Below are 27,131 nucleotides of genomic sequence, written 5' to 3'. Positions count from 1 at the left end.
GAAAGAGGTTGAGCAGGTTCAGACCTTATTCACGAGAGTGTAGGAGAATGAGAAGTGATTGTATAGAGGTGTACAAAACCTTGAGGGGCATTGATGGGGTCAATGCACAGTCTACCCCCAGCAGGCTTGGGATCAAATAGTAGAGGACATAAGGTTAAAGTGAATTGAGAGATTTACATGAACCTGGAGGGAGGAGCAACTTTTTCCATTTAGGTGGTGGTCAGCATATAGAATGAGCTACCAGAGGAATCAGTTGAGGCAAGTACATTAAATTTTTCCTATCCATGTACCTGTCCAAGTACTTTTGAAATGTTTGAGGGAAGTGGGCAAAATCCAGGCCTACGGCCTAGCTTTGTTGGGAATCTCAACACCACTGCTTCAATCAAGAAAGCACAACAATGGCTCAACTCCAAGGAGATTGAGGCAAAACCCTCCACTCCATTCTCACCATCTTTAGTGGAGCACCAATGTGTTCTGCCCAGCTGCATCACCGTCTGGTACAGGAATTGCAAGGCATCTGACAAGACCCTACAAAGGATTGTACAGACTGCTGTGACATTTACTGCAGTCTCTTCCACCCCTGCGAGATACTTACCAGGAACACTGTATGCAGGGCCCTTAGTATTAGCACTGTCAATGATCCCTCACATTTATCCTACAATCTTTGACACCCCTCATCACCTCCCCCCGCCCCCAGACAGAACATACCATAACATTAGGATGAGGACTGTTACAATGGGAACAGCTTCTTCCCCCACGCAGCGAGACTGCCATCACCCAAGTCCCACCACACTAATGTTAATGCACATTATTTGTGTTAATATTACTTAAATGTTCAATGAGTTATATGTACTGTGTTGTGCACCTTGGTCCAGAGGAACATTGCTTTGTTTGGCATTGTGCATGTAGACACTGAAAGAACAAACTTGAGCCTCAATCAGCCTGACTGTAGACACCCTGAACAATTTGGGTCAAGAGGCCTGTATAACTATCGATTTTCTTTGTGGCAGGTCAGGAACACTGCAATACTAAAAAGATCAATATTTTTGGAATAGTCAGCATAGCTGACAGCACAACACTGTAATAGCTCGGGGCTCAGAGTTCAATTATGATGCTGGCTTAAATCATTTGTAAGTCCAAACCGTGAGCATGTGGGTTTCTTCCCACATTACAAAGACATACCAGTTATAGGTCGACTGGTCATTGTAAATTGTCCTGTGATTAGGCTAGGTTTAAATAGTGGGTTGCTGGGGGGAGTGGCTCAATAGTCCAGAAGGTACAGCCTTTTAAGTCTTTACTTGAATTTCTAATTAAGGGTTTTATGATTTTACTATCTTCCTACCCTGGCCCCATTACTTTTTATGCCCACTCTTTAATTTACCTTCAAAGTTATTCAATGATCACATCAGCTCACTGAAGTTGTGAGCCACTGATTTACGAGAACACAGCAGTTCTCATTGAGGGGACAGCAAAGGAAGGGATAAGCAGCTTCAAGTTCCTGGGTGTCAACATCCTAGAAGATTATACCCTGGAACAACAATGATGCAATCACAAAGGCAGCACATCAGCAGCAATCTTAGAACCAAAAGGCTCAAGATGCAAACTAATTAAATTAGCTGTGCATTATTCCTTTACTTTGAATGTTTCAGAATACAGTGGTTTAGATAGATCGTTATCACCTTGTGATTAATCTAAGCGGTTCTCCAATGACAAATAAAGCTTCTAGTAAATATTGCCTCATTATGCGACAACACTGACTAGAAGCTACTACTACATTTATTTGTAGTATCCTAATCCCCAGCAGTCTGCAATACATTTTTCAAACAATTTCAATACAATCCAGTTTTTCCCTAAAGGCTAGAGAATTGCCCAATTGTCCTACCATTTAGTTGCTCCTCATACCTTCCCTTGGTAATTTTCACATTTCATTCCTTCATCTGTTGAGCCAAAATTCTGTGCTGATCTTGTTCTTCACTGTTGTCCTAACCTTTTCCACTCCTTTCATTCAAAAATTTAGTCTTTGTCGCAAATCACTAGGTCAGCCATTCTTTGTTGGTGCTAGCATCTCAAATGCAAACAACGGATTCAGATTAATTGGGACACATCAGGACCAATACATTTGGCCCAATTAAGTGGCTGCCCAAATTAGCTGAACTTTCATGGAAATAGTTAAAAGGTAGAGTTTAGAGAGTGGAGAGTGAGCAGTTTCAAGCTCCTGGGTGTCAGGATCTCTGAGGATCTAACCTGGTCCCAAGATATCGATGTAGTTATAAAGGCAAGACACGGCTATACCTTATTAGGAGTTTGAAGCGATTTGGCATGTCAACAAATACACTCAAAAACTTCTATAGCTGTACCATGGAGAGCATTCTGACAGACTGTGTCACGGTCGAGTACAGAGGGGCTACTGCACAGGACTGAAAGCAGCTGCAGAAGGTTGTAAATCTGGTCAGCTCCAACTTGGGCACTAGCCTACAAAGTACCCAGGACATCTTCAAGGAGCGGTGTCTCAGAAAGGCAGCATCCATTATTAAGGACTTCCAGCACCCAGGGCATGCCACTGTTTTCTCACTGTTACCATCAGGTAGGAGATTCAGAAGCCTGAAGGCACACACTCAGTGATTCAGAAACACCTTCTTCCCCTCTACCATCTGATTCCTAAAAGGACATTGAATCTTTGGACACTACCTCACTTTTTTTAAAAATATAAAATAAACAATATTTCTGTTAACCACAGAAAAACTACAGCACAGAATCAGGCCTTTTGGCCCTTCTTGGCTGTGCCGAACCATTTTCTGCCTAGTCCCACTGACCTGCGCATGGACCACATCCCTCCATACACCTCTCATCCATGTATCCCTCCAATTTATTCTTAAATGTTAAAAAGAACCCACATTTACCACCTTGTCTGGCAGCTCATTCCACACTCACACCACTCTCAAGAAGCCTCCCCTAATTTAGGCAGAACTCAGCATGGATTCCTTAAAGGAAAATCCTGCCTGACAAACCTATTACAATTTTTTGAGGAAATTACCAGTAGGCTAGACAAGGGAGATGCAGTGGATGTTGTATATTTGGATTTTCAGAAGGCCTTTGACAAGGTGCTACACGAGGCTACTTAACAAGGTTAGAGCCCATGGAATTACAGGAAAGTTACATACGTGGATAGAGCATTGGCTGATTGGCAGGAAACAGAGTGGGAATAAAGGGATCCTGTTCCGGTTGGCTGCCGGTTACCAGTGGTGTTCCACAGGGGTCCGTGTTGGGGCCGCTTCTTTTTACATTGTACATCAACGATTTGGATTATGGAATAGATGGCTTTGTGGCTAAGTTTGCTGACGATACGAAGATAGGTGGAGGGGCTGGTAGTGCTGAGGAAATGGAGAGTCTGCAGAGAGACTTGGATAGATTGGAATAATGGGCAAAGAAGTGGCAAATGAAATACAATGTTGGAAAGTGTACGGTTATGCACTTTGGCAGAAGAAATAAACGGGCAGACTATTATTTAAATAGGGAAAGAATTCAAAGTTCTAAGATGCAACGGGACTTGGGAGTCCTCGTACAGGATACCCTTAATGTTAACCTCCAGGTTGAGTCAGTAGTGAAGAAGGCGAATGCAATGTTAGCATTCATTTCTAGAGGAATAGAGTATAGGAGCAGGGATGTGATGTTGAGGCTCTATAAGGCGCTGGTGAGACCTCACTTGGAGTACTGTGGGCAGTTTTGGGCTCCTTATTTAAGAAAGGATGTGCTGACATTGGAGAGGGTACAGAGAAGATTCACTAGAATGATTTCGGGAATGAGAGGGTTAACATATGAGGAACGTTTGTCTGCTCTTGGACTGTATTCCTTGGAGTTTAGAAGAATGAGGGGAGACCTCATAGAAACATTTCGAATGTTGAAAGGTATGGACAGAGTGGATGTGGTAAAGTTGTTTCCCATGAAGGGGGAAGTCTAGTACGAGCAGGCATAACTTAAGGATTGAAGGGCACCCATTCAGAACAGAAATGTGAAGAAATTTTTTTCGTCAGAGGGTGGTGGATCTATGGAATTTGTTGCCACGGGCAGCAGTGGAGGCCAAGTCATTGGGTGTATTTAAGGCAGAGATTGATAGATATCTGAGTAGCCAGGGCATCAAAGGTTATGGTGAGAAGGTGGGGGAGTGGGACTAAATGGGAGAATGGATCAGCTCATGATAAAATGGCAGAGCAGACTCAATGGGCCGAATGGAAGACTTCTGTTCCTTTGTCCTGTGGTCTTATGGTCTAATGTTCCCTTTAAACTTTCCCCCCCCTCACCCTTAACCTGTTTTTGCATGTTTTTTTTAAAAATCTATTCAGTATGTATTCTGTAATTGATTTACTTATTTTAATTTTTTTTTGTTAGATTGTATTGCATTGAACTGCTGCTGCTAAATTAACAGATTTCACATCACATGACCTTAACTGAGCAACAAATTATGTATTCAAATGAAACACAGAATAAATTGGAACACTACCAATAATTTACAATAAAACCATTAGCTCCTAATAGTTATCACAGGAGGAACTAATCCCGTTTATACTGCCGTGTTCTTTTGGATGGTTATAAATGAACAAAATCAGAGCAGCCACCTACTGCAGATAATGGACTGCACTCATTGCCTTCCTGTACAAAGTCAAAATTTTTAAAAAGCATCCAAAATGACTGTTTGAATCGGCAACTGTTGGCCCAAATGGATAACATAGCAAGCATGTGCAACTGCTTTTGTGCCACAGTGTCCAATGGACACAAAAGTGCACACAACTGATCATTGGGACAGGGAACTGTTGAACAGTTTCTCACTGGTAGGTGGCATAGTGTCCCAAAAATCTAAGGGAACCCCAGCTATTTTGTCGATTAGTTTTTGCTGTTTAAAAGTTGCCCCAAACAAGTGGCTGCCCCAATTAGTCGATGGCCCAATGAACATAATCCACTGTATTCATGGCAGAGATTAATACTGCTTATAGTCATTATTTCTCCTTACTTTGACCTAATTGGCAATTGCCCCACTGTTGTACCATCCATGCTGTTAACTGCTCTGATGCTTTTTTCCTGCAGAACCTTTCTAGGTATCTATGCTTTCGATCACCTTTCAAATCTTCGGCACACTTAAAACACTTCTCCCCGCATCAAAAAGACACTAGTCTGCAATCAGATTTCTGAATGGTCCGTAAACATTACTTTTTCTTGTACTATTTTGTAACTTAATTTGTTTTGAGGCAGTACAGTGAAAGAGAAAAATCTGATCATAGCACTTCAGACTTTTCTAACTCCTCGTTTAGGCTGATTTTGCGGAAAACTGAAAAGAGCAAATACACTTGAACAGAGGAGTCTTGATCGAAAACATTAACTGCCTCCTTAACCTGTGGAATGTTTCCATCATTGCTTTTATGGTAAAGCCATTAAGAAGCACACCCTCAAATGTAAATATTGTTCAAGTAGAATTGGTTTCTACTGAAGGAACCAATCCTTTCTCTCTGCCAACTGATTTCTAAATGGATATTGAACCCATGAACACCACCTCACTACTTTATTTCTTTTTTTGCAATATATAATGCATATAACAAATATATATAAATACACACAAATTTTTTTTTCCTCTATCATGTACACTCAGACCCTGCTTAATGCTGAGGATGCGTCCCTCAGAGGTGGAGCGCTATGTTTATCAGTGCTATGTGGGGTCATTATAATATTACATAAATGGACATGTGTACCTGATTTTTAATATCAAACCCAAGATGTGATATTTTTTGTATTCATGGAGTAACAAGCACGTGAATAAGCCTAATTTGTGTATCAGTGGAGCAGCAGCAGGAGGTAGTGGTTACATCTTAGAGGTTGGGGGTGGGGGGGGTGGGAGACAGATCAGGCTATGGGTTCTCCTCTAACTTTGGCTTCTTCTTCAAGTAGGTGTTGAGATTTGACTGTTTTCTTAAGGTTTCTCTCGTGAAGTGGTCTCAGTAGCGTGAAATCATGCCGAGAACACCCCTCTTTGCCTTATTGCATTGCTCCCAGTCAAGGTCATTATCAATGAACAGGCCTATCATCATGGTGATGCTAGTGCTGAGGAATTTTGTGGTGAGCTTTCTTACTGGTGTTTCCTCTTCTCCATCCATATCCTCAGGATGTGCTACTTTGCCAATTCTTGAAGCTCTTCGTTATTAAGGCTCGCACCATGAGAATGCAGTAACTCTTCAACATCACCATCATTAACATCCTCACGCCATATCACTTGTATTTTCACATCCATGCTAATGCTTTTCCCAGACATCTTAGATGTACTACCTTCACTGGAAGCTGCAGGCCGTTTCCCAAACATCATGGGTGAGGAAAAAATGGAATAAGTACGCATGAGGTAATACGCGACTGGTTGCAAGTGTATGTAAAGCATTCTCATCGGCTGATTGAGTACTTACTGTAACGGCAGCTGATCTTAAATTTCAAGTATTGTTTAGAATGAATTTGTCATTTAAAAAATTTCATTAAATAATCACGTTGCAATGAATCAGCACTATGGGGGATAATGCTATGCAGAATCTGAGTGTATTGCATTCTACTGCTGCTGCAAAGTTAACGAATTTCACAACATATGCCAATGATGTTAAAACTGATTCTAAGGAACAATTGACAAAATATTAATCAGCAAACTGATATAATGTTCCCTTGGAGAAGCGTAGTTGCTATTTTGACTTGATCTGACTTTTCAAGTCAAGCTATTGATCACTACAATGACCCATTAGATCAAACGGCTTAGTTTCATAGTTTGTTTCTGCAGTTAACTCCAATGTTCTATAATTGTCCATCAGCATCAAGTAGCTTAAAACCACAATTCAGGAGCATTCCTGAAGTACAATACAAAGAGCATCTGATAGGTTTGCTGGTTTGAACACTTCCGATAATGCTCTCCAAATCTACATCTCTGCAGCTAATTGATTTCAAACAACTACTGGTACTCTGAAAGATTGATTACAGTGTTCTGCAGTCCGGAACTTAAACAATATCAATAGCAGCTTTATATGAGCTAGCTATACTCAAAGCACCTCCCTGCAAATTATTTAAGAGCTTAATTCATCTGTGTCTATACTTCAAAAGGATAATCCCACATTAGCACTGTATTCCATCAGGACCAAGCAATGTACAACAGTGAAAAATAAAGGACAATAAGTCAATTGTAAATTGCAGTGCAATAAGTATACATTGGAAATGAACCAAATCCCTTACCCCAATAGATATTTAATGAAATTTTTCCATCCTCAACACTCCTCCCAAGTAGTATGCCTGAAATTTTGAATATAGCAGGGAGAGACCACCTGGCCAAGCATTTGAATTGTCAAGCACTGGGAATAAATGGGATTATAGGTATCAAGTTGTTGGCCAGACATGCCAGCTAAAGTACCTGTTTCTGCACATTACGACTTTAGTAAGAACAACCTTACAGGTCAGCAGTTATCCACTATCTGCAAGCCTTCAAATGTCCTGGAAGGATCAGAAAATCCACAACTGTACTGTCAAAGCACCATGCCCAGCAGAAGCCTCACTGTCAGCTCTGATGGGCATGCCACGCCACTTGAATGTTCCATTCCAGACTCCCCACAAGGGCACCATCCAAGCTTCTATTAAACCAAGAGTTTTACCAGGTGGTCAGAGGAAGCCATTTGCTGATTCAGTGGTTTACACCTGGTGTTTTGGTTCTTTCCCATATCTCAAAGATATGCAAGTCAATAATTTGATTGGGCAGTAAAGTAGACCTAGTGTGTAAACCACTTACACACCCAAGAGCATTGATGGGAAAGTAGGGAGAAAAATTTGCAAGATGAATAGGCATTGCTCTGCGAACCAGCAGAAATTTGATGGGCTGAAGAGGCTTCAACATTCAAAGGAGATAGAGATTGCTTACAGAAGTAGTCACTCTCAAAAGCAATTACTACGATCCCAACCGCTCATAAAAACAAGTTAGGCTTTCTACTTCTGTTGGGGGGGGGGGGTCGAGGAAATAGGGCAAGATCAGTACCATGAAAATGAGTCCACCTCCCAACTCACTGTCTTTCAGTCTGAAGCCAACCATGATTACACACAGGTAAACTGAAATCATTTATGGCGTTGTATATAATAAATATCATTCAGAATATTTCAATGGATTTCCAATTTTAAGACGATCTCATTTTTGATTCAAGTCATTTCAGACCTACGAGCATTTCAATTCAACTACTAAACGCTTCACGCTCACTGAAGGAGCTGCAAACGAAAGTATGTTTTGAAAAAATTTCCAATGAATTGTCGGAATTTCTAAAATCGCATGTTGGCTACAGTTATTTTTAATCTAATGCAAGAAATTAGTATTGTTGCCTTTGAGCTGTTCTTCAAGTGGACGACTGCACATAAAAAACAGCAAGTTGGAGAGAAAGTTACAAATCGAACGGTTGTAATTCGCAATTACTGACCCAATAAAAAGCAACTTACCATGAGATGGTTATCACGAACAGGATAGCGAACTGAAAAGCAAGAAGTGAATCATGAAAACTTCCTCTGCATTAAACAGAGGCAGGCATTCATTATTTGGCTGCACTGCCGATTGCGACATTCTGTAAACCAAACCATTAAAACTCGCGGGACTGCTTTTGTGGATTAACTCAGCTATGCAGCACAAACAGCAAGTATTCACTTTTTTTCCCTCCCCAGACTGGTTGGAATGTTTAAGTCTTGGCAATACTCCTTCACTAAAAATCTGAGAACAATCCTGAAAGCTGTCTCTTAATTAACGTGCAAAGCCGCTGAGCTGCACTTCAGATCCAAGCGAGTAACCGGGCCAAAATTCACCACCAGCGCTTTCGTCACTGAAATGGGAGTGTCGGATCTCCTCGGGATAAATTAGCGTGAAACATTGCACAGCAAATCACTTCTCCAAAACCGCATCAGCAAGAATGCAGACGACAGCAAAATCATCCAAAACTGCAAAATAGTTTTTAAATCAAGCCTTAATCACCCTACACTCGCCAGTAAAGTTACAATTCCAAAGATGATTTCACCCCACAGACTCAGCAACGCATTTTTAGTGAACAGTAAACCAGAGGTACTGAGAGAGTTTCCAATTCGGGCTTATTTACAAATATACAAAATGCTAGGTGCAAATATATTTATATTGGTACTAAATTTTATCAGGGGAAATGTAAAATCAACACAAAACATGAACTATATTTACTCTGATAAAATACAACTCATTTCATACCAGCATTAACCACATTTAATAGCAGACTACAGGTGTTAAAAAGGCACTTGTCCCGTGACCAGTGGGTTAAAGTAACACAGAAAAGACTGGAGGGCAGCTTCTATGGAAATGAATAAACAGTCGATGTTTCTGCCACATCTCTCAGGATGAGGCTTTCCTCTCCAGGACAGACTAGAAAAGGGGGGTGGGGGGTGGGGAAAGTTTCCTTCCTGCCCTCACCAATATTTTCATTCCCCAGACATAGTGCTCACCCCATTTTCCTATCACCTTAACAGCTTCTCCTCAGCTACCAGCCCATGAGTCTCCAACAGGTCTGCAACAGAACCCTAACACCAAACACATCTTTACCACCCTCCCACCCCCCCAACTCTCTTTTTTTCCAGTGAGCACTCCCTTTAATTCTCTTGTCCTTGTCTTTCCCTACTAATCTCCCACCGAGCACTTATCCCTACAAGCGACAGAAGTGCCCAGTCACCTCTTTCCTCACCCCCATTCAGGGACCCAAACAGTCCTTCCAGGTAAGGGAACTCTTCACCTGTGAATCTGTTGGGGTCAAAGGTATCCAGTGCTGTGTGTTCTTCTCAACATTGGTGAGGTCCAACATAGATTGGGGGACTGCTCTGTCGAGCACCTTCACTCCATCTGCAAAAAGCAGGATTTCCCACTGGCCAACCATTCCAATTCCCATTCCGACATGGCCTCAATTTCTGCCATGATGAAGCTACTTTCATGTTGGAAGAGCAACACCTCGTACTGTCTAGAAAGCCTCCAACCTGATGGCATGAACAGAGATTTCTCCAACTTCTGGCAACTCTCTCCCCACCCCCCCATCCTCCCTTTTCATCTCACCTGCCCATCACCTCCCCCTGGTGCCCCTATACCTTCCCTTTCTCCCATGGTCCACTCTCCTATCAGATTCTTTCTCCAGCCCTTTACCTTTTCCACCTGTCAACTCCCAGCTTCTTTCTTCATCCCACTCCCCCACCCACCTGGCTTTAACTCTCACTTTCTGGCTTGCATCCTACCCTTCTCCCCACCTTTTTATTCTGGTATCTTCCCCCTTCCTTTCCAGTCTTGCTGAAGGGTCTCAGCCTGAAATGTATATTAATTTCCATAGAGACTGAGTTCTTCCAGCATTTTGTGTCTGGATTTCCAGCATCTGCAGAATCTCATGCTTGGTGGGTTAAAGTTCAGACAGGCCCTAATGCATTTTCAGTCATCCACAGGATGGATCTAGCAGGAGCTGAATTTTTTCCCTCCATGCCTATTGATTATAAGTGGACTGAATCATTAAGAGTTCATTTCTTAAACAAAATTTAGAGAAGCAAACAATAAGGAACCTCCAAGAGGACCACAACCTTGGAGGCTTGTGTGCCCCAATGACCCGGAGAGCTATGCTGCATGGGGTCAGGGTTTTATGCTTTGGCTCTTGGTGGGGCCACCCATGCCAAACAGGTCAAAAGAGAAGAGGCCGGACTAAAAGTGATCGACCGGTCCTCCAGGTTGATAAGTTCAGCCAGCCAACAACCCAGACTGGTAAAATTGCTATGTCCTACTGCAACTGTATTAACAAGTCACACTGGGACATGCAACACTAACAGTAGTGAAAACAGAGGAAGCTATGACATGAAAGAAGTCCTTAACAGTGCATAATGAAGCTAATGGCAAGGAAGATATCTTCTCTATTACAGAAATCAAACATCACATGAAATTGTCTTATGGTGTGTTGTTTAACCTGGAGTGGATTATGTCACCAAACACATTGGTGAATCGGCCCTGGTGCAATTTAGGTGAGTGAAATTTTAGACAGTATCTAAAATATGGTGGAAACAAGGCAGCTCAGAATGCATTGGAAATGTAGCAAGCATCTGCTGCAAGGTAGTACTTACTGGTTGATAACTTAAGCCCTGCGGAAATCTGGAGAACTGGATAAAGTTGAACTACAATAGTTAAATAAATACTCAACTTAACCAAGTATCAATGACTTATCTAGTTCAGCAAAATGATTAAGGGAAAATAGTCAGTCATCATTCATTCAGCATCCAACTCCAGACCAGGACAGGTCAATTTAACAGGAGGTTCAAAACAATGTTAGGTATTCCTCTCAACTATACCCCACCAGCATCCCCCACATCTTGCAAGGCAAATTATAACCACACTCATGCCCAAGAAAAAATGTCAAGATGCGGCAGGACTAAGTTAATTTGCATAATTACTAGACCATTTTGGGTTTCTGCTTATAATTTCACTGCTGTTTTATCTACTGGTTTATCAGTGTCAACACAAAGCACTTCTAAAATTCCTAAAGTGTTAATGATTCACTTTAAACTTTTCTCCAATTTTCAAACTTAACTTATTTACCACTTACTATAAGTAAAGTTTTAAAAATGCATTAGCAGTCCAGTGTTCAAGTCTCTGCAAAGATACAAATGGAATAACAAGTTTTAGAGGCAACTGGTGGGACCACATTTACAAAGAATAAGTACTTTCCACTTCTCTATTTGTTCCACAAAAAGTTTTAAAATTGGAATGGAATTTGAAATTTACATAATTCCTTCAAAATCTAATTTGTAGCTCTGCAAAAAAAACTAACAGCTTTTGCCTCTATAGACCAAATCAACATGACAATGCAGCTTGCTTGATTGGCACCCATCGACTGAGATTTTCTTTCACCAACACAATACAAATGTGCCACATGATTGCAAAAGAATCCATCAAACTAGCTATCTCCACCATCAAGGAGAAAGATAGCAGGCACATAAGAACTTCATGGGTGCCCCTCAGGCTCATGGAAGGATCCTTCAAATTACTGGGTCTATAGCGTGAAACTACCCCCCCTCCCCCCACAAAAGGAGGATTCATCTGAAGACAGCAAGGCAATGTCCTCTCCAAAAGGTTTAAAATGAGCTTCATCTCACAAACATTTGAAAATTACAATCTAAGACAATTTTGAAACATTTGAGCCATAAGAACTAAGTGTAATGCACTGATGAACTAATTTGGGATGCAAATGTCTTAATGGCAAAATAAGGGTCTCGGCCTGAAACGTCAACTGTACCTCTTCCTAGAGATGCTGCCTGGCCTGCTGCGTTCACCAGCAACTTTCATGTGCGTTGCTTGAATTTCCAGCATCTGCAGAATTCCTGTTGTTTGCATTGAAAGTTAATTTGCCAGTTTTAATTGTTATGATAATTTGCTAAACTAATAAATGCAGCTATGGTAAATACAGTCTATGCTTTTCATTGTGATTCATACAAGTTTAACTTATCAGCACAAGTGAGGCATGTATGAACAAAATTAACTTCAGCTTTGAAAACCCTGGTGCACATCCACTACCTGTCATTAAGGGATATTTGTAGCAGCCCATTCCACATGATTGGAAAAGTTGGATCAAGGAGCAATTTTTAAAGAGTTAGACCTTGACTGAAGTTAAATAAAACATTTTAGGCACCTTCACAGGCCTTTCAAGAAGCTTATTGCAGGGTCAATCAGACTAGCTCAGCAGCATATGAACATGCCCAAATCAATGAAGGGCAACCTTTCCTTATTGCAAACAAACTATCTTCAGAAGCTTTGTTTGGAGGTACAACTGAACACCTTGAATTCAGGCTGCAGCTCCAGATAATGTATCTGCATACAACCATCTTGGATAAAGTTGTAGATTTAGGCAAGTAAAAGAAGCCATATTACCATGCATCAATCAGGAAAAAAATGTATCTTAACACCTACATTTGACTTTTTTTTAAACTAGTGCCAAATTCCATACCAACCTGAATGGCCAGGGCACCATTAACAAGATAACAGCTGCAACGATAACCATGGCTACTACAGTTATCTAGAGGCTGAATATTGTGGAGAAAGCTACTCACTTCTGACAATGCAAAGCCTTTCCTTTGTTGAAGGATTAATTCAAATTTTCACACAAATTAAAACAAACAGCATAAAGGGTTAAGCTCTGCATGAATAAAGGCAGTGAAAATATTTCTTAGTTAAAGATTAATTTGCCTGAGAAGCAACTTGGATCCTCGCCAAGCAACACACAAAACGTTGGAGGAACTCTTCAGGACAGGCAGCTTCTGAAGGAAAGAATACAGTCGCTTTTCAGGCTGAGACCCTTCATCAGGACTGGTGAGAAATTTTGCCAGTCCTGATGAAGGGTCTTGGCTGAAAGGTTGACTGTTCACTCTTTTCCATAGATGCTGCTTTGCCTGCTGAGTTCCTCCAGCATTTTGTGTGCGTTGCTTGGATTTCCAGCATCTGCAGGTTTTCTCTTGTTTGTGATTGGATCCTCTCCAATTTTCCTACCGCCACAACAGGTCAACAGTAGATGCCATTTCATTGGCTCTTCACTCAGCCCTGGACTATCTGGACAATGAAGATGCATACTTCAGGATGCTCTTCATGTGCCTACAGCTCAGAATTCAATATTATCATTCCCTCAAAACTAATCAATAAGCTCCAAGACCTCGGCCTCAAAAACACCTTGTGCAATTGGATCTTTGATTTCCTCACTTGCAAACCCCAGTCAGTTTGGATTGGCAAAGTTTAAAGGAAATTTATTATAAAAGTTCACCTATGTCATATACTACAGAGATTAATTTTCTTGCAGACAATCACAGTAAATACTAGAAACAATAGAATCAATGAAAGATCACACCCAACAGGGTGGACAACAACCAACGTGCAAAAGAACAGCAAATATAAAAGATAATAATAATAATAAACAAGCAATACAGAACATGGGATGAAGAATCCCTGAAAGTGAGTCCATTCAGTGAGACCACTTTAGTGGTGGGGCAAGTGAAGTTGAAGGTCATCCCCACTGGTTCAAGAGTCTGATGGTTAAGGGGCAATAACTGTTCCTGAACTTCATGGAGTGGATCCTGAGGCTCCTGTACCTTCTTTCTGATGGCAGCAGTGACAGCGTGGCCTAGATGGTGAGGATCCCTGATGATGTATTCCTGTGGCAGTGCTCCATTTAGATGCGCTCAATAGTGGGGAGGGCTTTACTTGTCAGAGACTGGGTCATATCCACTACTTTTTGTAGGCTTTTCCCCATACAAGGGCAGTGGTGCTTCCATGCCAAGCTGTTTTGCAACCAATGTACTCTCCACACACATCTATGATCTATAGACGTTTGTCAAAGTTTTAGACGACATAACCAGATAACAATTACAGCATAGAAACAGGCCATCTCGGCCCTTCTAGTCCATGCTGAACGCTTACTCTCACCTAGTCCCACTGACCTGCACTCAGCCCATAACCCTCCATTCCTTTCCTGTCCATATAGCTATCCAATTTTACTTTAAATGACAATATCGAACCTGCCTCTACCACTTCTGCTGGAAACTCATTCCACATAGCTACCACTCTCTGAGTAAAGAAGTTCCCCCTCATGTTACCCCTAAACTTTTCTCCAGAACTATTCAAGAATCTATTAACCTCTAACTTAAATATACCCAGACACTTGGCTTCCACAGCTGCCTGTGGCAACCATTTCCATAGATTCACCACTCTCTGGTAAAGAAATTCCTTCTTATCTCATTCTAAATGGACATCCCTCTATTCTGAGGCTGTGGCCTCTGGTCCTAGTCTCCATTAGAGGAATTTCCTCTCCACCTGCTTTCTTTCTAGGCCTTTCAACGCCTTTCAACATTTGAAAGGTTTTAGTGAGATTCTCCTCATTTTTCTGAATTCCAGTCAGTAAAGGCCCAGAGCCACCAAACACTCAAGTGATAAGCCTTACAAACTGCTCACAATACTCCAAGTGAGGCCTTCTCAGTGCCTTATAAACCCTCAAAATACATCCTTGCTTTTATGATCTAGTCCTTTCGAAATGAATGCTAACATTGCATTTGCCTTCTTTACCACCAACCCAACCTGCAAATTAATCTTTAGGGAATCCTGCATGAGGGCTCCCAAGTCCCTTTGCACCTAGGTTTTTGAAGTTTCTCTCCATTTAGAAAATCTACACTTTTATTTCTTCTACCAAAATGCATGACCATAGGCTTCTTAACAAAGTATTCCATCTGCCACTTCTTTTGCCCATTCTGCTTCATCAACACTACCTGCTCCTCCAGTTATCTTTGTATCGTCTGCAAACTTGGCCACAAAGTCATCAATTCAGTCATACAAATCATTGACATATAATATGAAAATAAGCGATCCCAACACCAATCCCTGTGAAACATCACTATTCACCGGCAGCCAACCAGAAAAGGCTCTCTTTATTCCCACACTCTGCCTCTTGCCAATCAGCCAATGTTCTACCCACACTACTATCTTTGCTGAAATACTGTGGGCTCTTAACTTGTTAAGCAACCTCATGTGCAACACCTTGTCAAGGGCCTTCTGAAAATCCAAGTACACAACATACATTGATTCTCCTTTGTCTATCCTATTTGTTATTTCTTCAAAGAATTTCAACAGATCTGTCAGGCAATATTTTCCCTTAATGAAACCATGCTGATTACGGCCCATTTTATCACGTGCCTCCAAATACCCCAAAACCCCATCTTTAAAAATCGACTCCAAAAACTTCCCAGCCACTGTGGTCAGACTAACTGACCAATGATTTCCTTTCTTCTATCTTCTAGAAACATAGAAAATAGGTGCAAGAGTAGGCCATTCGGCCCTTTGAGCCTGCACCGCCATTCAGTATGATCATGGCTGATCATCAACATGCTGAATCTAATTTTTAAGTAGAGGCATGCCGTACTTTCTTTGTAATGGTACTTACCCAGGACAGATCCTCTAAAATAACATCAAATTTAAAGTTGCTGACCATCTCTACTTCTAATGCACCCCCCTCCCAAATGAAGACTGGCTTAAGGACCTCCATTTTCCTCCTGAAGTCAATAATCAGCTACTTGGTCTTGCTGACACTGAGTGCGTGGTTGTTGTTGTGACATCACTCAGTCGGATTTTTAAACTCCCTCCTATATGCTGATTTGTCTCCAGCCTTGATTTAACCAAAACCAGTAGTATCAGCAACTTAAGTATGCCTTTGGAGTCGTGTTTGTAAGTATAGAGCGAAAAGAGCAGGGCTAAGCACACAGAGTTGCGTTGCACCTGTGCTGAGGTAGATTCTGGAGACGTTGCCAATCTGAACTGACTGGGTTCTGCAAGTGAGGAAATTGAGGATTCAGTTACACAAGGAGATATTAAGGCCTAAAACTTGAAGCTTATTGATTAGTTTTGAGAGAATGATAGTATTGAATGCCAAGCTGTAGTCATGAGCATCCTGATGTATGCATCCTTGATGTCCAGATGTTCCAGGATTGAGTGAAGAGTCAATGAAATTGCATCTGCTGTTGACCTGTCGTGACAGTAGGCAAATTGGAGTGGATCCAAGTCGCTTTTCAGGCAGGAGCTGATGTTTCATCACCAAACTCGCAAAGCACTTCAAGTGGATCTAAGTGCTACTGGACGATAGTCAGTGAGGTAGGTGACCATATTTTTCTTATGCACCAGTATAACTGAAGCCTTCTTGATGCAGTGGGTACCTCAGACAGCCGAAGCAAGATATTGAAGATCTCAGTGAACACTCCAGCCAGTTGATCAGCATAGTCTTTAGTACCTGGCCAGGTTCCCTGCCTGGGCTAGATAATTTCCGTGGGCTCACCCTACCGAATGATGCTCTCATGTCGGCCACAGAGACTAAAAATCATAGAGTCACCAGGGACTGGGAGCTCTTGAAGGTGCTTCCACATCTTGATCGTCAAAGCCAGCATAAAAAACATCAAGATGATCTGGAATCGGGTGATAGCATTCAAGTTCTGCCACAAGTGTCAAGCATCCTTCTGTGAATCAAGTTTGGTCCAGAATTGCCATTTCACATGTGAAATGGTTGTCCTGAGATCATATCAGGACCTCTTGTATTTAACTTGGTTGCCAGAACTGAATGGCACTGATCTGGCCCTCAGCAGTTTGCAGATCTCAGTGTTCATCCAGGGCTTCTGGTTGGGGAAGATTCTGAATGAGTTTGTGGGGACACACTCCCACAACTTTTTATAAAATCCATGACAACCATGGTGTATTCATTCAGATCCTCTGAGTCCTTGAACACTGCCCAGTCTACCAACTCAAAGCAATCCTGTAGCCACCCCTCAGCCTCTTGTGACCTCTTTGCTGTCCTTGCTCTTTGGCCTCTACATGCAGGTAGGAGGAAGACAGCTAAATCAACAGATTTCCCAAAATGTGGTCTAGGCCTGGAATGGCAGGCGGTCCTAATCATATTGTAACAGTAGTTGAGTGTGTTGGGACCCCTGGTGCTGCAGGTGACATGTTGATGACAATTGGGCAGAGTTTTCTTCAAACAAGCCTCAGTGACGTCCTCCACAATGATTTTGAAAGGCATAAAGGAAGGGATTTTCTTCTTTGCTAATTGCAATATTTAATACTTTGAGTACTTGTCTGACATCTACTTTTGACAGTATGTAAACTGTGGTCAGCATTACAATGGAGAACCCTCTTGGCAAGTAAAATAGTCAGCACTTATTCACTGGATGTTCCAGGTTGGAGGACAAAGATTCCAACAATACTGCTGCGACAACTCCTGCACAATCACAGGTGCACCACAAAGCTGTGTACTTAGCCCCGTTCTACTCAATTTATGCCTGTGAGACTAAGCACAGCTCCAATGCCATATTTAAGTTGACGACAACACTACTGGCATTGGCTGAATCAAAGGTGGTGACAAATCAGCATATAGGAGGTGATAAAGTTTAAGGGAAAGGGGGCCTCTCAAGATTCTTGTAAACAATGGATCCAGTGCTGACTACGTCTGTGACTGCAGTGTGTTTGAATAATGTCTCACAGCTGCCTTCTTTGGAGCAAGATAAGGCTTAAAGTTTGCCCAGATCCACATCAGATGTCTCTGGGCTTTTCACACCTTTTGATTTTGACAAAAGGCAGTGCCTGATGGAAATTGGACAGAACATTCCTATTTTAATTAAAGCATAAATTTGACGGATGTTCTTATATTTGTAATTAATTTGTGGCTACAGCAAACCAGGTAGGACATTCTTTTCTTTAATTAAGGTGGCTGGAGTGTCTAACAAATTGATTGTACTTTTGAATCAATAGTCCATTGACTTGGCTGGAATAGTTGTCAAACTGATTGTTCTTTTGTATCAGTGGCCTTACAACTTCTGACATCGGCAGTGAACTTGTAGAGCCGCCAGGGAGATGAGACAGGGTCTCTCCCTGATGTCGGGTCTAAGTTCAGTTGCCGGCTGAGCTTGAAGAAATAAACGGGTGAAAAGTAACAATCTTTTTGTGCTGTTTTTATTTGATCTAGCAAAGTTACGTTTACAGAGGGAGATTGAAAATCTGGCTCAGTGGTGCCACAAACTCTCACTGAATGTCAATAAGACCAAGGAGCTATTGACTTCAGAAGGAGGAAATCAGAGGTACATGAACCAGTCCTCATCAGGGGATCAGAGGTGGAGAAGGTCAGCAAGTTTAAATTCCTCAGTGTCATTATTTCCAGAGGATCTGTCCTGGGTCCAGCATGCAAATGCTATTAAGAACGCACTGCAGACCCTCCCCCCAACTTTTTTTTATATATATAATATTTATAGGCCAATGCCCTTGAACAGACAAGTCTATAAAAAGATACAGTAGATAGGGCCCAGTCCATTATGGGTAAAGCCCTCCCCCCCCCACCACCATTGAGCGCATCTACATGGAGCTGTTGCAACAAAACTGTAGCCATCAAGGATCCCTACTATCCATGCCATGCTCTACTCACTGTTGCCATCAGGATGGTGGTGGTAGAAGTACCTCAAGATCCACACCACCAGGTTATTCCCCTTAACCATCAGCCTCTTGAACCAGAAGGGTTAGCTTCACTCAACTCAACGCTGAACTGCTCTCACATCATATGGACTACCTTTCAAGGGTTCTTCATCTCACGTTTGATATTTATTGCTCAGTCATTATTATTTTTTCATCTCTTTGCATTTGCATAGTTTGTTTCTTTTGCACTTTGGTTGTTTTTCCATCTTGTGTGCAGTCTTTCATTATTCTTGTGTTTCTTTGTAATTACTATGAATGCCTACAAGAAAATAAATTTCAGCGTTGTATATGGTGACATGCACAATTTGATACACAATTTACAATGAACTTTGAACTATCACATGTACAGTGAAATGTGTTGTTTGTGTTAACAATCACCGTCCAAGGATGTGCTGTGGTCACCCCCCAAGTGTCACCATGCCCAAGACCTGCTAACCCTAACCCATACAATTATTTCGAATGCTGAAGGAAATCAGAGCACTGAGGGGAAACCCATGTTGTCATAGGGAGAATATACCAACTCCTTACAGAGAGGAGCAGGAACTGAACCCCGATCTTATAGACCACACTTCAAACATTATGCCAATCGCTTTCTACCATGACACCCCATATTCTGAATGCAAGTCCATTAGCAGTATCTGATTCAGAGCAATATAACACAGATACAACCATTTGGCCCACGTACCCAGTCCTAATTCCTCCTGTTTTCATGTCATCTGCAAACTTACTGCTCAAGCCTTATGCATCCACATCAAAATCATTTAAATAACAAATAGAGAACCCAACTCTGACCCCTGCAGCACACATGCCATGTGCCTCCATTTCATGAAACAACCTTCAACCACCATTCTTTGCTTCCTACCTCCAAGCCAATTTTGAATTCGGCTGATAGCACTTCCTGGATTCCATGGGACCTAACCTTCCAGACCATCTTGCATGTGGGTCCTTGAAGGCCAAAGGGAAACCCTCCACTCCCTGACCATCATCTACCTCAAAGCTCTGCAGTGAACCCAGGGTAACAAATATAAATGGGATAGATAATAATTTAAACTCTACTAGCCCACAAGGCTTTAGAAACTGTTGGATACAAGCAATAATAAATACGATGGAAATTACTCTAACCATGGTTGACATTATATTTTCACATTCTCCTCCACACTCACTACAAAGTAGCAGAGACCATAAAGGTCCCTATTGAGGAATACTGAAGTAGATATAGCAGGTTTACTTGGGCAGCACCCAATAATGGCAGGATAATGCCTTCCTTGCTTGCAGCATCAGCTTTGGAGAAGGTAGGACCTTTAAGACAGAGACAATGAAACAAAGACAGATCTCTTACCAGTCACTTGCAAGCACTGAGCAAAATCGTATAGAACATCTGTGCCATACCCAGAGTAAAGAATTCTACAACATGAAACAGAAATCTACAGCCCATTTACAGGCCCTTCCGTCCACGATATTGTGCCAACCACGTAACCTACTCTAGAAACTGCCTAGAATTTCCATGCCACATAGCCTTCTATTTTTCTAAGCTCCATGTACCTCTCCAAGGGTCTCTTAAATGACCCTACTGTATCCACTTCCATCACCATTGCTGGCAGTGCATTCCATACACCCACCACTGTGTGAAGAACTTACCCCTGACATTCCCTCTGTACCTACTTCCAAGCATCTTAAAACTATGCCCCTTGTGTTAGCCATTTCAGCCCTTGAAAAAAGCCTCTGGCTATCCACATGATCAATGCCTCTCATCTTATACACCTCCATGAGGTCACCTGTCATCCTTCGTCACTCCGAGAAAAGGCCAAGTTCACTCAACCTTTTCTCACAAGGCACCCTCTCCGATCCAGGCAACATCCTTTTAAATCTCCTCTGTACTCTTTCTATGGTATCCACATCCTTCCGATAGTGAGGTGACCAGAACTTAACACAGTATTCCATGTGTGGTCTGGCCAAGGTCTTAAATAACTACAACATTACCTCACGGCTCTTGAACTCAGTCCCAATGTTGGTAAATGCCAATACACCATATGCCTTCTTAACAACACAGCAGCAGCTTTGAGTGTCCTATGGACATGGACTCCAAGATCTCTCTGATCCTCCGCACTGCCAGGAGGCTTGCTATTAATGCTATACTCTGTCTTCAAATGTAATACTATGTTTGAAGCACCTTCTCCCTTTGTAAATGGGAGAACTAAAAGGATGTAAATATGCTGGAGTCAAATTACAGACAATATCACCAAAAATACTTGGAATTGTTTAAGATCAAATATAATATACATCATCTAAGAAGGAAAATTGCAAGGTGAACTGGCACCTATCATCCTAGTCACTCCTATCTCCAGTGTTACATATTATTTACAAAAGATACTGCAGTAATACATTCAAGACTTCACTTAACAGCAGACTCACCAAAAGAAAATGTGACTGTTATTCTAAAAAAGGATAAAAAACACTATTTGTAGGCTCCCCTCCAAGGCAATATCAGAACTTGGAAATCTGCCCTTGAGCCAGAATTCAAATATAGCAATAGCCTCACCCAATAGAATTGTGGGAGGGTCACAAACACCCATGTCCAGTGGATGGCTCACCACTCCATTCACAATAGGGAATAATAAATGCCAAGCTTCCAAAAAAATACCCAACCCCATAAAACTAAATCTTACTTACATGCACAATTTTGAAAGTGGATTTTGGCTGTGCATTTGCCAGGCAAGATATTAAATTCTACATTAGATGAGGTACAATTTTCTAATCTATTTCTTATATTTGAGAAAAATAGTTTCAACTCTAACATTGAGGTATGGTTTCAAGGAAAGCCAACAGTATCTGAAATACATCTTATGGAAATGTTCGTTTAATGAAATTCAATAAAAAATAAATTATAAGAAAAGCTGTGCATGTACTTGAAACAGAAGTTAAACAGTTCATCTGAGGACTTAAATTTAGAGAATGGAGCAAGATAGTATTCAATATGCAACAGACCCATGGACAAATCAGTGCAGGATTTCAAAAAAAAGTTCAAGATGAATTAAGTTCCCAAATGTGATCCAAGAAATTGGATCAAGTCTACATGGACTTCAGTAAGGCCTTTGACAAGGTCCCACATGGGAGGTTAGTTAGGAAAATTCAGTCGATAGGTATACATGGAGAGGTGGTAAACTGGATTAGACATTGGCTCAATGGAAGAAGCCAAAGAGTGGTAGTAGAGAATTGCTTCTCTGAGTGGAGGCCTGTGACTAGTGGTGTGCCACAGGGATCAGTGCTGGATCCATTGTTATTTGTCATCTATTATCAATGATCTGGATGATAATGTGGTAAATTGGATCAGCAAATTTACTGATGATACAAAGATTGGAGGTGTAGTGGACAGCAAGGAAGGTTTTCAAAGCTTGCAGAGGGACTTGGACCAGCTGGAAAAATGGGCTGAAAAATGGCAGATGGAGTTTAATACAGACAAGTATGGGGTATTGCACTTTGGAAGGACAAACCAAGGTAGAACATACAGGGTTAATGGTAAGGCACTGAGGAGTGCAGTGGAACAGAGGGATCTGGGAATACAATTCCCTAAAAGTGTCGTCACAGGTAGATAGGGTCGTAAAGAGAGCTTTTGGTACATTGGCCTTTATTAATCAAAGTATTGAGTATAAGAGCTGGAATGTTATGATGAGGTTGTATAAGGCATTGGTGAGGCCGAATCTGGAGTATTGTGTTCAGTTTTGGTCACCAAATTACAGGAAGGATATAAATAAGGTTGAAAGAGTGCAGAGAAGGTTTACAAGGATGTTGCCGGGACTTGAGAAACTCAGGAACAGAGAAAGGTTGAATAGGTTAGGACTTTATTCCCTGGAGCGTAGAAGAATGAAGGGAGATATGATGGAGGTATATAAAATTATGATGGGTATAGATAGAGCAAATGCAAGCAGGTTCCCCCCCCCCCACTGAGGCAAGGGGAGAAAAAAAAACAGAGGATATGGGTTAAGGGTGAGGGGGGAAAGTTTAAAGGGAACATTAGGGGGGGCTTCTTCACACAGAGTGGTGGGAATATGGAATGAGCTGCCAAACGAGGTGGTAAATGCGGGTTCTTTTTTAACATTTAAGAATAAATTGGACAGATCCATGGATGGGAGGTCTATGGAGGGATATGGTCCGTGTGCAGGTCAGTGGGACTAGGCAGAAAATAGTTCAGCACAGCCAAGAAGGGCCAAAAGGCCTGTTTCTGTGCAGTAGTTTTTCTATGGTTTCTAAATTAAAAATGGTGGAACTCGAGAATACACAGTCCTGAATAGATTAGGCATTTATGGAGTGCTTTGAAGGGGGAAGACAAAGTATTTCAGATGTGCAATCAAACTGAAAATGAGGATAGTATTAGAGGAACTGAATGACTGATGCAAGTGAACTTAAGTTCGTAAGATATTGGAAGTGTTAGATCCGAATTTTTAAAAATCAGTTTCTTCAGGAGTCAAAAATGAGGTGTAAAACATATTCCTTACAATCATTTAAGTGTTACAGAACAAAACAAGAAAAAGGAAAGAGAAAAATCAAAAGCCAGAGCCTAGAGGCGGGGAGTGGGGAGTGTGGGGAAGAACAGATGGAAGACAGATGGGTAGAGACTGAACCAACATGGCTGTGCCCTCTCGTACCACATTGCTGATGACAGTAAATTCCACTGCTTGAATTAACCAATAAGATAACCCCCAATCAAGTAATGCAATACCCACCATAAAGATAAAGGCAACTGCAACTAATAAAAACATACTGAACAATTACATGCATATACATAATTACATAAAAATACAAACAAGCACAAGTTAACTTACCAGTAACAATTATACAGTCCAATCCAAAAGAAGCTTAAATAGAGAATTGCAAAGCTCAGGGGTGTCTACAAACAGTTTTGCAAAGTGAACTGTGAATGCAAAAGTTCTAGAATAAGAACCAGAGTTGTACGTCACAGAAATCAGCTCTTCAGTACACTATGCCCATGCCAAATTATGAATGAGAGATTCATCTCAGCATAAGCATATAAAGCAGCTACACATCTACTTCAAGAAGGTTTCAATTATAACAGTGGCAAAGAATGTAGTAACCTGTCTCAATGACTATTATCCAGTAGCACTTATATCCACAGTGATGACGTGCTTTGAGAGGTTCATAATGAAACATATCAACTCCTGCCTGAGAGACTTTGATCCTTTCCACTTTGCATACTGGAGCAACAGGTCCAAAGCAGATGCCACTTCACTGGCCCTCAACTTGACCATGGAACATCTGGATAGGAAACATTAGGATGCTCTTAACTACAGCTCAGTATTCATTCTCATCCCCACAAAACTAACCAATAGCTCCTAAGAACTTGGGCTCAATACCACCCAGTGCAATTGAATCCTTGATTTCCTCTTGCAGACTCTAGTTAGTTTGGCTTGGCAACAACATCTCCTCCACAATCTGTCAGTACAGGAGCACAAGTTTGTGTTTAGCCCCCTGCTCTACTCACTTTACATCTATGACTGTGTGGCTGAGCACAGCTCAAAAGCTATATTCAAGTTTATTGGTAACACCACTATCATAGACCAAAATCAAAGTTGGTGATGAATCAGCATATAGGCAGGAGACTGAAAATCAGGCTGAGTAGTGCCTCAACAACAATCTCTCACTCAATGGCAGCAGAATCACGGAGTTGATTATTGACTTCAGGGGGAGGAAACCAGAGATCCACGAGCCAGTCCTCACTGGAGTATTAGAGGTGAGCAACTCTTTCTTTTGGAGGACCTGTCCTGGGCCCAGCATGCAAATACAATTACAAAGAAAGCATGGCAGCACCTCTACCTCCTTAGGAGTTAGCGAAGAGTCAGCAAGACATCTAAAACTTTGGCAAACTTCATTAGATGTGTGGTGGAGAGTATACGTACTGACTGGCTGCATCACAGCCTGGTATGGAAAACACCAATGCCCTTGAACGGAAAATCCTTCAAAAGGTAGTGAATACAATCCCGTCCACTTTGGGTAGAGCACCCCCCTCCATTGACCACATCTATACAAAATGTTGTCAGAGGAAAGCAGCATCCATCATCAGGGAACCCCACCACCCAGGGCATGCTTTCTTCTTGCTGCTGTTAACAGGAATCTCACCACCAGGATCAGGAACAGTTATTACCCCTCAACCATCAGGCACTTGAACTAGAGGGGATAACTTCTTTCAATTTTGCTCGCCCAATCACTGAAATATTCCCACAACTTGTGGATTTAATTTCAAGGGCTCTTCATCTCATGTTCTCAATATTTATTGCTCATTTATTAATTCATTCTTTTCGTATTTGAACAGTTTGTTGTCTTTTGCACACTGGTTTAATGTCCAAGTTGATGCTGTCTTTCAGTGTTTCTAATATGGTCATTAATCTATGATGGATTTACTGAGAATATCTGCAAGAAAATGAATCTCAGGGCTGTATATACTGACATATGTACTTTGAATTTTAAAGCTCATTCCAGATTTTTTTTTTTTTTAAATACTCAAAACTGTTGTCGTAAGAGTACATTTGTCACATTGCTCACTTTTTGGCTGGCCAGTCTTGGCTGCACGTCCCATGAGATGCAGCTAATTTGTCTTTCAGTTAGAAAGACTTAAAGTTATTGTCCTCTGCACAAGTATGACAGGGTAAAGTAATGATTTTTTAAATTTCAGGTCGTCTCCTTCTACTCACCTTCTTATTCTGGCTTTTGACCACTTAACTTTGCAATCCTGAAGGGTCTCAGCCCAAAACACTGACTATGTATTTCACTCCATGACTTACTGAGTTCCTCCAGCATTTTGAATGTATTACTCACCAGTTCCAGCAGCTGCAGAAACTCTCTAGCTTTATTACAGCAGACTCTTGCATGGTTCACTCCCATGCCAGGAGAGTTAATAACTGATAAGTTTTTATTTATGTTGGAATCAAATTCTGCTGGATGTCAAAAGCAATTTATTGTTTTTTTACTGGCTTGGAACAGAGTTCTATAGAGCAAATGCCAAGGTTCTGCAGCAATCTTAAAGAGACAGCCTTGCAATAATGTCTAATTTCACCTCTATCCATACCAGCTCTAAGATGAGCAGGTCGATGATTCATTGACAACTATAAATTACTCGTGTGGATGAGTGGTGGAAAATGCAAGATTAATAAGACTTTTTATGTTACATAGGAACAATGACATGAGTTTCATATAATTAGGTACTCAAATGGTCCTGAACCTGTGGGATGAAGGGCTTGTTTCTATGCTGTATGATTATTATGTTTCCAGTACAATTTGTCATAAACTTAGATTCTGCAGATGCTGGATGTCTTGAACAACACATTTGAACTGCTGGAAGAATGCAAATCCAGGCAGCATCTATAGAGGGAAATAAACATTGTTACAGGCTGAGGCCCTCCATCAGGACTGGAAAGAAAGGAGGCAGAAGCTTGTATCACATTTCATGACAGATTAACTCAAATCTCATCTACTCAGTTCAGGTGGGTTGCATGATACAAAGTAGCCTATGTTCAGTGCACATGAAAATGGAAAAACACTCAAGGGCAGGTGGCTCCCATACTTCCAAACAATAAACACACATTCACAACTGATGTCATCCCTTCAAAGAAGCATTACTCAAGTACAGGTCGATCTTCTACAATCCGGCACCATTGGGACCCGAGGAGTGCCAGATTAGTGAAAATGCCAAATTACAGAACGATCACATTAAGCAATAGCTAACCATCTCATCATACCTTTAAAATATCAAAGGATTCTAAGGTTCATTTAATGTCAGAGAAATGTATACAATATACATCCTGAATTGCTTTTTCTTCGCAACCATCTATGAAAACAGGAGTGCCCCACAGAATGAATGACAGTTAAATGTCAGAACCCCAAAGCTTCCCCCCCCCACCGCTCCCCTCCCTCCCGCACATAAGCAGCAACAATCCCCCCTCCCCCCGGCAAAAAATAAAGTGCACCCACTACCAGCACTCAAGCATGAGCTAAGCGATAGCAAAGACACAGACTTGCAGTTACCCCAAAGACTACACTGCACTCGCAGTTACTGAGGGAATCCTCGTTA

General features: G+C 41.5%; 1 protein-coding gene across 2 annotated transcripts in view; it reads right to left on the bottom strand.

The window, feature by feature from the left end:
* The window catches only part of mtus1b (microtubule associated tumor suppressor 1b), a 170,901-nt gene that overhangs the window by 127,404 nt on the left and 16,366 nt on the right, over window positions 1-27,131 (bottom strand). The window contains exon 1 of one of the 2 annotated variants that reach the window (XM_072252637.1): window positions 8,485-8,833. The exons of the other annotated variant lie outside the window; for it this stretch is intronic. The gene's annotated coding sequence lies outside the window, so the exon portion shown is untranslated. Of the gene's footprint in view, window positions 1-8,484; window positions 8,834-27,131 lie in introns of those variants that run through there. 2 annotated transcript variants of the gene reach the window in all.

The sequence above is a fragment of the Mobula birostris genome, chromosome 3, assembly GCF_030028105.1.
Source record: "Mobula birostris isolate sMobBir1 chromosome 3, sMobBir1.hap1, whole genome shotgun sequence".
NCBI classification, from domain to species: Eukaryota; Metazoa; Chordata; class Chondrichthyes; order Myliobatiformes; family Myliobatidae; genus Mobula; species Mobula birostris.
This window is presented reverse-complemented; position numbering and strand designations above follow the sequence as displayed.